Source organism: Drosophila suzukii (genome assembly GCF_043229965.1).
Source record: "Drosophila suzukii chromosome 2 unlocalized genomic scaffold, CBGP_Dsuzu_IsoJpt1.0 scf_2c, whole genome shotgun sequence".
Lineage (NCBI taxonomy): Eukaryota > Metazoa > Arthropoda > Insecta > Diptera > Drosophilidae > Drosophila > Drosophila suzukii.
In genome coordinates, this window is record NW_027255896.1 from 5,214,450 (window position 1) to 5,226,909 (window position 12,460).

Consider the following 12,460-nt stretch of genomic DNA (forward strand, 5'->3'; position numbering starts at 1 on the left):
AACATCCTTTGTCGGCTTGAGTTGAATTTATTAATAGTGTAATTATTTTTGACTGCTGCACTTGTGGTGCTAGGAGTATCGTCGTTAGGCACTAGCGCTTGTTATTTATTTGTACGATTATTATCGTACCTGCTTTGAATATAGGAAATTCTGTCCGTCCGATTAGATCTATTATAACGGTTAAAGTCCCTATTTTGGTAGCTTTGATTCTGATTTGTGTGTTGTCCATAACGATCTACCTGCCTACTCTGCGTTCTATTCTGAGGTCTAAAAGAATTATTCTCGGCCCAATAAATGTTCCTTTCTTAAATTGTAAGATCGAACGCGTCTTCCAATGTTTCCGGTCTTATTGCTCTAACAGTACTACCTAAGGTACCCATCAGATCCTTTATAAGCACAGTTCCCACTGAGTATAAACTCAAAATCGTCAGAGCCGTTTTTGAGAAATAAAACAAAGAAGAACGCTATAGTCGAGTACCGGTACTTAGCCAATGGGACCAAAGGGAATTGGAGATATGCAAGCAGCAAAGCGAGATTGAAATGCGCCACCTACCGGCGGAAGACAGACTTAAGCGTTATGGGCGTTAGAGTGGGTGTGGCGAACTTTTTTTTGGTCAATCGATAGGTATTGACGAGACCAATAGATTTCAGTTAAAACGTTTTATCTAGCATGAAAATTGTGGGCGCCACAGGTTTGGGTGGCTTGTGGGCGTTAGAGTGGGCGTGGCAAACCTTTTTTTGGGTCAATCGATAGGTATTGACGAGAACAATACATTTCATCAAAACTGTAAGAGCCACAGTTTTGGGTGGCTTGTGGGCGTGGCACTCTGCTGAAACAAACTTGCGCTGCGTAAGAAGCTCAGGAATCTGCACGCCTAATCTCAATAGCCTAGCTCTCATAGTTTCCGAGATCTCAGCGTTCATCCGGACAGACAGACGGACAGTCGGACAGACGGACATGGCTAGATCGACTCGGCTAGTGATCCTGATCAAGAATATATATACTTTATGGGGTCGGAAACGCTTCCTTCTGCCTGTTACATACTTACCGACGAATCTAGTATACCCTTTTACTCTACGAGTAACGGGTATAATAAAGCTAAAAAAATCTGAATAAAAAAACTTTTGCCCATAATTTTTAAACGGTATTTAGATTTAGGTAAACCGTGTTAGAAGGGCGTATTTTAAAATACCTTTCTAACGTCATATAGCACAAGCCTGTGGCGTTATCGCCAAACCAAAGAGTTTTTCAAAAGTATAACTTTCAGGATTCTAAAATACATTTTTTGTACAAAATGACAAATTGACAAACAAAATAAAAGTTTCATTTTAAGAAGTCCACCAATATCTTGTTTTGCGTATAACTTTTAAACGGAGCATCGAACTTTAACAAATAATGTGTCGACGCGCATTTTAAGTAAGAATACAACTAGACAGTGAACTTGTGCATTTATCCCCAACTCCTTTTGATGCATCACTCGTAACGATCGGACGATCACATTAAATTTTCATTTCTTTGTGTATACATACACTCAAAAAAAAAATCACCATAAATATTAGAAAATCGCCCGTGATTTCAAAACGCCATTGAATTAAGAAATATTTTCTTGATTATAGAAAAAATGCCTACAATTTAAGGAATTCGCCATAATTTTTTTTTTTTTTGTAATGAAGAAGAGGATTCTTCCTCTTCTTCTTCCATTTTTTTCTTCAATTAATGGCGAATTTTTCTTGATTTTTTTTCTTGAAATAATGGTAAATTCTTACTTAAATTTAGGAAAGAAATACCCATATTTTAAGAGAAAGTGACTTTTTTTTATACATTTTGATGGTGGTCTAGCTGGTAAAGACGTCCGGTCAATAAAAAATCGAACAAAAGTACCTGGTTCGAGCCCACGCCACGGCAAGTGTACCCTTTGTTTATTTATTTTTCTTTTTTTTTTTTATTTATGTAATTTTTATTCTTATTAGTTTCACTTTTCTATTTACCAAATTGTTTAAACGGTTGTTAAAAAGGTTTAGATTAGAATAAACGTAATTGGTATGCGTAAAGCTGGACCAAAAACACCTAGTCCTCTTTAGTCATTGTATGACAAGAAGCACGCGTGGCCGAATGGTTAAGACGTCTGGCTATGGTGTGAGCAGTTGCGGGTTCGAGTTCACGCCTGGGTTGTCTGAGGTAAGGATTTTTCCATTTGTTATATTTATTTATATGTTTATAAAAAGTATTTATATAAAATAAATCTTTAATAAATTCAGGTAAATATACAAATTTTCAGACTGTAGTATGTTTTCCAATGTAATAATTGCCATTGAAATTAGAAACGGTTTTATCCATTTAAAATTCAACATTGGTATACAAAACCAACCAAATTCCTCAAATGTAAGGTGTAAAATGTAAAATGATGTAATCTTACATCATAAATATTTTTTTTCTTATTTTAATAAATTTTTCCTTAATTTTAAGGTTCTTTACCATACATTTAAGAAAAATTTGTCATTATTTCCAGAAATGGCAAACCATAAATTCAAGAAAATTATTTATTTAAAATAAAGGTGAGTCGCCGTTGGATGAAAATCATAGGCGATTTTCTTGATTTAAAGGCGAATTTCTTGATTTAAGGGCGATTTTTTTTTTGGGTGTAGAAGTCGCCTTCGCACACTCTCCTGATGCTCTTCGTCATAAAATATATGTTCTTGATCAGGATCACTAGCCGAGTCGATCTAGCCATGTCCGTCTGTCCGTCTGTCTATAAGGGAGAACAAGACAGTTGAGATTCTTAGATTTCGATTCCTTATCCCCGTACGCAGCTCAAGTTTGTTATGCAAGCATGCCACGTCCACTCTGATGCTAACAACATGCGCAAAACTGTGGCTCCTAATTTTAAAACTATAACCAAATTTTAAGTAAAATGTATTGGTCTCGTCATTACCTATCGATTGACCTTATAAAAGTTTGGCACGCCCACTCGAACGCCCATAACGCTTAAAATTGTCTGCCGCCCACATTACCATATAATAAAATCGCGGGTAGGTGGGGCTTTACAACCCTTTAGCTCCCCTTAGCTGATTAACGGGTATCTGATAGTCGAGGCACTCAACTATAGCGTTCTTCCTTGATTAACATTAAATTTTCCTATGGCAGATCTATGATATAGTAGTCCGAATTTTATCAAACTTTTGTTGTAATTATAAAATAATGAAAAAATGCTATATACTGAGTTATAATAGAATTTGATCAAAAATAAATAAGGTATTATTATTTTCCCATAATTTGTCCGACCGACCCTATGGCAGCTATCACTGTGAACGGCAGTCCACGTAGTGACGAAACGAACCAGGAGAGTGTGCGAAGGCGACAACTATATACACTGCGCGTCATCAGATTAGCGCCCCCTGAGCATTCTCGGGTAATGTCCAATATTATCCAAACTATCTAGGCCAAAGCCATAAAACTTTTTTTGACGATACTTTTAATAATATTCTTCAAAATAAGATAAGGTACATAATGATAAGTATAATAATAATATTTTATTTATTTGAATAGAAAATGTATACCAAAAATATGAATTTAATTTTGGGTCATCAGATTAGCGCCCCCTGATTAAATTTAATGAACTTTCACTTAATGCTTAACAACTAGTAGTGTTTTATGTTTTATCTTATTATTTACTTATTTTCTAATCAAATTAATAGTGGGTGGTCCCGCCCCCATTTTCCAGGACCTCACAGATCCTGCTGGGAAGTGACTCGTACAATTTCTCAATGTATTGTAATGATATTGAAGACCAAGCTTCTTTAATCTCGTCGATGAGCTCCAATTTTGTACTATAGTGCTTTCCAGACTCGTATACTTCTCTCGAGAGCCATCCCCACACGTTCTCTATTATATTTAAGTCCGGAGAGTACGGCGGCCACTCCAGGACATCAACGTTTTGGCCCTGTATCCACGATTTTACAGATCGGGCAGTGTGGATTGGAGCGTTGTCGTGTTGAAAACGCCATTTAAGATTTCCAAAAAAATTTTAGAAATGTGGGAAAGCCGTTTTTAAAAGATTATTATACGCCACGGCGTTCATTTTCGGGGTGAGAAATTGTAACTCATAGGTGCCATAATAGGATATGGCTCCCCATACCATTACGCCACCTACCCGGCTATGTAAACGATCTAAAATATGCTCTTCTTTACGCATGTCATGGAAATAATAATTATAGCCCTCAGGGCCTTCTAAATTAAATTTTTTTTCATCGGAAAAGACTACAAAGCGCCACTCTTTCGACCATGTCATATGCGAGCGAGTAAAATTTATTTTAGTTTTAGTCTTTTCAAGTGTTCTGCTTTTTTTATGACTCGTAATACCGTGGACTTGCTAGCTTCCACACCGCTTTTTTCTTTAATTTTGGTAGAAGGGTCGTGTGAATTAGACGCATGTCTAACTATAGACCGAATGTCTGCTTCGGAAAGAACTCTGTTGTTACCGCCTTTCATATTTTTACCATAGCCTTGTTTATTTTTAAGAAAACTGGCTATAGATTTTCGATGCCTTCCCATTTTTTCAGCAATTTTATGTAAAGATAAGCCACTTTCACTAAAGGCTTCGATCTTAGATTTTTCTTCTAAAGATAGGACAGTTCCTTTACCCATTTTGATTCTCAGTTTATAAACAATTATTCAATTAATCAGCACAAAAAATTTCACAACTGTACGCCAAAAATTACGCGAGATAACTAAATTTGAATTTACAGGCGCTAATCTGATGACGCAAAATCAGTGTAAGCTTTTGCAGCGAAAGTAAAACAAAATAAAGAAAAAATAGATAACGGAATCTCTCACCTAACGGTATTTCTCTCAGAGAGCGACAATTTGTGCATTTTAAAAGCAACAACAAAAATTTTGAAGTTGCGTGCAATAGAAACAGAGATAGATGCAATAAAGTAAAACCAAAAGGGGGGCGCTAATCTGATGACGCGCAGTGTATATAGCCGCACCATTTAAAATCTGCTGTGATGGTTTGATAGTAACAAATGATGCACAATTCGAAAGGTATCGCAAAAACTAAGAAGATTGCATACCAGTACCTTAGAAATCTTAACTGGTTTGATAGAAAGAGAGGTGACCGGTACCGGTTGGGACCGGTAGGAACAAATGGTCCCGGCTATCAACCTAGTTCTACTCTTACTGAGAATACACGTCGAATGACACCTCATATGCTAGAATATTTAAAATATAAGTTATATTAAATGTTGGTGGCCCGGTGGCGGTGCAGCTCCTGAACGTGCCGATGATGACGTGACGCCGGTAGGGTGCTTGCTGGGTGGTATGGCAGACGCTGGCCGGCTGCTGTCCAAGTGGTTAGTTGAGAATTGGCGGCTGGGCAACAATGCTGCTCCTAGATGGCCGCTGATGGCGTGACGCCGGTAGGGTGCTTGCTGGGAGGTATGACAGCCGCTGGGTGGCTGCTGTGCAAGTGGTTAGTTGAGAATTGGCGGCCGGGTAACAATGGTGCTCCTAGATGTGCCGCTGATGGTGTGCCACCGGTAGGGTGTTTGCTGAGTGGTATGGCAGCCGCTGGGTGGCTAAGTAGACTTTTTCTCCTACCTCAAATTTTCTATTTTGTCTTGATGGGTTACATCTGTCTGCATTTACAAGATCTATGCCATACTGATTTTTAAGTAAATGTAATCGTTTCAGAGCTGAAAGACGCTTTGTTATCACAGAATATTGTCTTTGTTATTGGGAATAAGTTTTATAGTTGGACGATAGGGATTTTCACGTCCACTATTGCCCTAGATACTATTGGTTGCACTGTCGCAAATTTTGAGAACTTGTCGATGCAAGTTTAAAATAGTTTTCTATCGGTGGAAAAAATGTCAATATGCAGGATTTTGCTGACATATGACGAAATTGGCGTTACTCCAAGTTCTTGTTTCTTGGGGTGTCTGTCGTACTTCGTACTATAGTGCATATTTTGCAATTTGTCACTACCTCGGTCGCTAAAATAGTCGCGAAAGACTTGTTTGATATTTTCCTGAGTAGCTCTGGGTGCACGATTGTGCTCTGCGGTAATTATTTCGATCTGTTTGCTTTTTTCAGAAATGTCTGATTCAAAGTTCTTGCAAAGCCAAATTTCGTCGCTGGAAAATTTGACTATAGTGCATGCTGAATGCTGGCCAATGTTGGCAAGTTACAATGACTAGCGTTGACAACTTTTGGGTTGATGATTGGTTTTAATGTTTCTAAAAGGGTGGATTTTTCCGTGAAGTGTATAATAGGATTATCTGACTTTTGAAACAATTTAAAGGGTTTTCCGTTGTTTCTATAGTATAAGTGCTAGATTCTTCACTGTAAATTGTTGCACAATCAGATTCCTTTTAGAGGGCATTGATGTTTTGTCGCGAAAGGGCGTCGGCGACATTATTCTCTTTGCCCGGATTGTATATGACATTTGCTCCGTAGTCATCTATAAATGCCTTCCAAGGCTTTAATTTGTCATTTGGGTTCTGTCCGAGATAGCGAACGTAAGCGGCTTATGGTCTTTGTAGATTCTTATGTCACGAGTGCCATACAAACACTGCCTTAATTTTCCTAGAGACCAGACTATAGCGAGCAAGTCTCGTTCGTTAGTTGCGTAACGAGTCTAGCAGTCTTTAAAGGTTTTGGATATCATCGTTATGGGTTTTTTGTCTTGCGACAGTACAGCCCCGATGCCGTAAGCTGACGCATCGGTTGTCAGATCGAACGGTTTCCTAAAGTCTGGGTATCTGATGCCAAAATGTTTCGAAGTCTGCTGATCGTTAAAATTTATTGGCATTTTCCTAGACATGTGTTTACTTACGGAACCGTTTTCTCCCTTAAGGAGGTTGGTAAGTGTCCTGGCTATTGTAGTGAAATCCTTTATGAATCACCTATAATAGCTGGCAATTCCTAAGAATGATCTTAGTGAGAATAAGCTTGTCGATTCTGCGTATTCCTTAATGGCTGCTACACGGGCAGTCTGATAAGTACTTAGCATCACCGCCCGATGGCGTCACTATCGCAAGAGAAGTGTACTATCGTGTAGTACATTCTCGTAGATGGCTACTGTCGAAATTTCAGCCGAATCGGACTCGTAGTTTTGTTTTGACTGCGTGTGGAATCGGACGTGTCCGCGGAAAATGGAGAAAGAGCAATATCGGTCTGTGACTCGATTCTTGTTTTTGGAAGGGAAATCGCGCAGCGAAATCAAAGAGCGCTTGGATGCTGTGTAGGGTGACTCTTCTCCTTCGATGGCGCCCGTCAAAAATCGGTTTAACGAGTTTCAACGTGGTCGCACGTCGATTTTTGATAAGCCACGCCCAGGTGCCTCGAAAACGGCTACCACGAAGGATTACGTGACAAAAATCCACGGCAGATCGGCGATTGAAGATACGCGAGATAGCTGAGACAGTAGGCAGGTCAAAAGACCGCGTGGGTCATATCCTGCATGAAATGTTGGGCATGAGAAAGCTGTCGGCGCGATGGGTGCCGCGAATGCTCACTCCGGACAACAAACACGCAACCGTGAGACCACTTCAGAGCAGTGCTTGACGCTGTTTAAACGCAATCCGAAGGAGTTTCTGCTTCGTTTCGTGACCGTCGACGAAACATGAATTCACTGGTACACACCAGAGACCAAGGAACAGTCGAAACAGTGGACTTCACCCGACGAACCTGCTCCGAAGAAGGCGAAGACTGTCCCATCGGTCGGAAAGGTGATGGCCACCGTTTTTTTGGATTCACAAGGTGTGATCTACATCGAATACCTTGAAAAGGGTAAAACGGTCACAGGGCTGTACTATACCGAATTATTGGACGGATTCGCCCCGAATTGCAGAAAATACGGCCCCATTTGGCGAAGAAAAAAGTGCTCTTCCATCATGGCAACTTGGCCAAATTGGTCGAGTTGGGCTACGAACTGCTACCCCATCCACCATGTTCTCCAGATTTGGCCCGTGTGACTTCTTTTTGTTGAAAAAGTCACTCGCTGGACAGAAATTTGCGTCGAATGAGGAGGTCGTCGCCGCCACAGAGGCCTATTTTGCAGACCTCGAGAAAACGTATTTATCAGAAGTTGTATCAAGCTAGTTCAAGTGTATCGAGCTATAAGGAGATTATGTTGAGAAATAAATCGCCACTTTTCCAACATTTTCATTTTTCCTTTGGAGGCTAAATACTTATCGGACCACCCTCGTACCTTTTCAGGGTCAGTTGTAGCCCCGTTTCGGGTCACTACGAAGCCGAGGTATTGGACACTTCTTAAAAAAATGGGGTTTCTCTTGTGAGCTGCTCATTTTGGCTTGGTTAAATCTTTTCAGGACCCAGTCAATGTGACTGACATGTTCTTTTTCGTTTTCCGAAAAGAAATAGCATCGTCCACATAGACTTAACATGATTTCCCTATCTGCTCTCTCAAGACATCATCGGTTGCTCTTTGAAAAATGCTACCACCATTTTTTAATCCAAAAGGCTAACGGCAGAATTCATATTTTCCTCCGTAGACTGAAAATTAGGTTTTTTCGCTATCTTGCTCCGCGAGGAAAATTTGGTGGTAGCCGGATTTTAAGTCAAGGGCTGTAAAGTATTTGGCTTGGCAAGGGGTATTTATCAGGAATAGTTTTTCCGATCAGTTTCCTGAAGTCGATTACCAAACGCTTTTTCCTACCACCTGCCTCATCTAATCCTTTTTTATCCACCACCCAAGTTGGATTGTTGAACGGTGATCTCGACGGGCTAATAATATTAGACTTCAGTAGGTCTTTTTTTTCTTTATTAACAAACTCTGCGACACCCATTGGGTGTGGGTACGTTTTAGAGTACACTGGGTTGTTATCCTCAGTGCGAATAGTTGCCATAACATTTGTGATGTATGGCAAGGTTTACGTTGCGTCAGAGAGGACTTTAGATCTTTTTTTCATCATTTCGATGAATTACTTTTTTACTGACTCTGGAACGATTATGTCCTTTATGTTGGTAAAGTTTACACGGTCGCAGTCAAGGAACTGCAGGTCCTCAGACACGGAATTTTTTTAGTTTGCATATTTTTTATTTTTTAAATTATAATTATTCTTGTTTTATTCAATTCTATTTTCAGAAATAAAAATTTTATATGAGATGCAAGTCACAATTGCAGCTATTATTACTTTTTTTTTAATACGTGTGCAAATTATATTTATTTTCGCCAATTATAATGTGCACTTTTAATGTATGCAATTTTGGCGTTTGTTCTTTGAAGCCGTAAATTACTTAATCAGCCCACTTACATGTTTCTTTGAAAATTTTTAGGGTCGCTAGTTAAATTTGCTCTTTGGGCGCCAGTTATATTTACTGTTGGTGGTTCGGTGGCGGTGCAGCTCCTGAACGTGCCGATGATGACGTGACGCCGGTAGGGTGCTTGCTGGGTGGTATGGCAGCCGCTGGGCGGCTGCTGTCCATGTGGTTAGTTCAGAATTGGCGGCCGGGCAACAATGCTGCTCCTAGATGTGCCGCTGATGGCGTGATACCGGTAGGGTGTTTGCTGGGAGGTATGGCAGCCGCTGGGTGACTGCTGTCCAAGAAGTTAGTTGAGAATTGGCGGCTGAGCAACAATGCTGCCCCTATATGGCCGCTGATGATGTGGCACCGGTAGGGTGCCTGCTGATGTGTCAATTAAAGTTTACGGTGAGAGGGTGACTGCCCCCTGTACCCCTGGCCTTAAGATCAGTGGGTGAAATACAAATAAGATAACGGCGATGGCCGGAGTAAGGTTTACGAGCCAAAAGCTCTTGATTCAAATAAATGTAAAACAGAACTGAGGGACTTAACTGTACGATAAACGTTACTTGGTCGGCAGGCCGACCGCGCGTCTGTGGAAAATGCTGACGATTGCAGAATGACCATAACTCACCATACCGGGAAACACTAGGGTGATCCAAGAATCATCCAACATTTCTACCGACTGTTTGTTACCCTTCAGTAATGTTAACTTATATGCTCCGTTCAAATGTTATTACATAAACAAGATTTTGGGGAACTTTCAAAAATGAAAATGTTTGTTCCGTTGTTTATGGGTTTGTATGAAGCCCTTTTTGGTTTTAGGGTCTTGGGGACTATATATGTGTATAAAAAAGCTCGAAATAGAAATCTTTTGTTCTACGACTTTTGGAAAAACCCGCTAGCTTGGCTGGAAATCCAAAAAAAGTGGCTTAATTTTAAAGGCTTATAGTTTGTAAACAACAAAGGCTACAGATACGTGCTATATGTCGCTGAAAAGGTAATATAATTTGCGTATCACATTACCTTTGCTTAAATTGTATTAATATAATTTATTTAAAGTAATAGCTAAAGTTTTTATTTTTGACCACTTTTTGGCTATTTTCTTAAAATTTGTTCGAGCTATTTCTTTTTAGATTCCTCATCTTTTGATCTTCAACACTTTTTGCCATAAAAATTACCGTTTAGAAGATACTTAGCGATACAAAGTGCAATCCGTTTTAGTTCAGTACAAAACACATTTCTTGCTTACCCTCAATGCCCAAAGCTATGCAACATTAATTTGATGAGAAAAAATTAGTATTAGATACTTTTTATGTAAAAGGAAAGCATATAGAAGATTGTCACCGAAAATACAAGACTACAGATCTTTTTAAAAAATAAATTATTAAAACAACAAAATTTCTTACATTTAATTTCTCATGTCTAACTACACATACTTTATTTAAGTTCCTAGATAAACGGTTTCTGCACTTAAGTATAGTGTGAAGCACAGTAACCATGGTATCACAATAGCTCATACGAGTTTTAGTATTACATCAAAAATTAATAGAGCTCCCATTTAATATTTAATGTTTAAAACAAAAACTTCTTATATCAAACAAAAACATCTCTTAACGAGTTAAGGTATCGTGACTATCGCACCTTCAACATTTACAAGTTTTTATATATAACTTTATGACGGGAAATGATTATTCATCATCATCAAGTTAATACTCTTTAGTTTAAAATTTCCCAAATATTAAAAAAATTGTACGCTAAAGAGTAGAAGATTATATGTTAAAAAACACCGACGCTATAATAAAAAAAAATATTTTTCAGTTTTTTTCCGATTATTCCTATGAGAGCTATAAGACATAGTTGTCCGATCCTGCTCCTTCTGACTTACATACTACCTGCAATAGAAATAAGAATTATTTCTCTTCTCATCTTTTTTTATCCTCGGAGGAAATCTTAGATGCTAATCGTAGAGTTTCACGGCAATACGGTAAGCTGAACGAAGTTACTTATATGATGGACGTTGATGCACTACGAGCAGTACAAACAAGTGGCCCAACGACACCAAGCATGTGCTTGTTACGCGCGGGCCCTTTTATCAATTTGGGCAAAAAATGCGAGTTCGTGAGGAAGATACAAAAAAACAAATACAGACGGGACACAAATGAAAATAAAAAAAGCAACTAACTAACTAACTACGAAGGGCAAAAATAAGAAATTTTTTTGTACCGACTCAATACGATCAATATGCACTTGATATTGCGGACTCCAAACCGAAGAACAATATTCCAAAACAGGAAGGACAAGAGAGGTAAATAATAATTTGGTTGTATAAGGGTCATCAAATTCTTTCGACCAACGCTTTATAAACCCAAGAACACTCATGGCCTTGCTGACAGTGGACATTATGTGGCAGTCAAATTTAAGTTTTGGGTCCAGAAGAACGCCTAAGTCATTAACTGAATATATACGGTCGAGTGGCATATTTTGAAGAGAGTAACTAACAAAAGTAGGAGTACCCCTATGAAAAGTCTTAACGTTGCATTTAAGGCAGTTCAAATTTAAAAGGTTATACTCACACCATCCCTGAAAACAATCAATATCTGACTGTAAGTTGAAACCCGACGCTAAATCATTATATGATAAACAAAGCTTAACATCATCCGCATACATTAGTACACGAGAATGTGCTATGATAGAGGACAGATCGTTAATGAACAAAGTAAACAGCAAAGGGCCCAAATGACTACCTCGAGGCACTCCAGATGTCACGTAGATCAATTTTGAAGCAGCGTTCTTGAATATAACCCTCTGAGTCCTACCATTCAAATAACTTGAAATCCAAGTTAATAGATTACATGGAAACCCAAGCTGATTTAATTTGAATAAGAGAAGAGAGTGGTTAACAGAGTCAAAGGCTTTACTAAAATCTGTATATATAACGTCCGTCTGCAATTTTTTGTTAAATCCATCTAGTACAAAAGATGTCAATTCGAGCAGGTTAGTGGTGGTCGATCTACGCTTAACAAAACCATGTTGACACGGCGATATTAAAGAGGAGCACAAATGTTGCAACTGAGAGGTAATAATGCGTTCAAATGTTTCAGGAATTGCAGACAATTTGGAGATTCCTCTATAGTTCTGAACATTAACCTTCGCACCCTTTTTGTGGAGTGGAATAATAAAAGAATCTTT

At 38.8% G+C, this 12,460-nt stretch overlaps 1 protein-coding gene across 15 annotated transcripts in view; it reads left to right on the top strand.

The window, feature by feature from the left end:
* The window catches only part of MFS17 (Major Facilitator Superfamily Transporter 17), a 579,815-nt gene that overhangs the window by 77,921 nt on the left and 489,434 nt on the right, over window positions 1-12,460 (top strand). Inside the window, exon 1 of one of the 15 annotated variants that reach the window (XM_070998720.1) lies at window positions 11,254-11,576. The exons of 13 other annotated variants lie outside the window; for them this stretch is intronic. The gene's annotated coding sequence lies outside the window, so the exon portion shown is untranslated. Of the gene's footprint in view, window positions 1-11,253; window positions 11,577-12,460 lie in introns of those variants that run through there. One more of the 15 variants, XM_070998716.1, reaches the window with a different exon arrangement.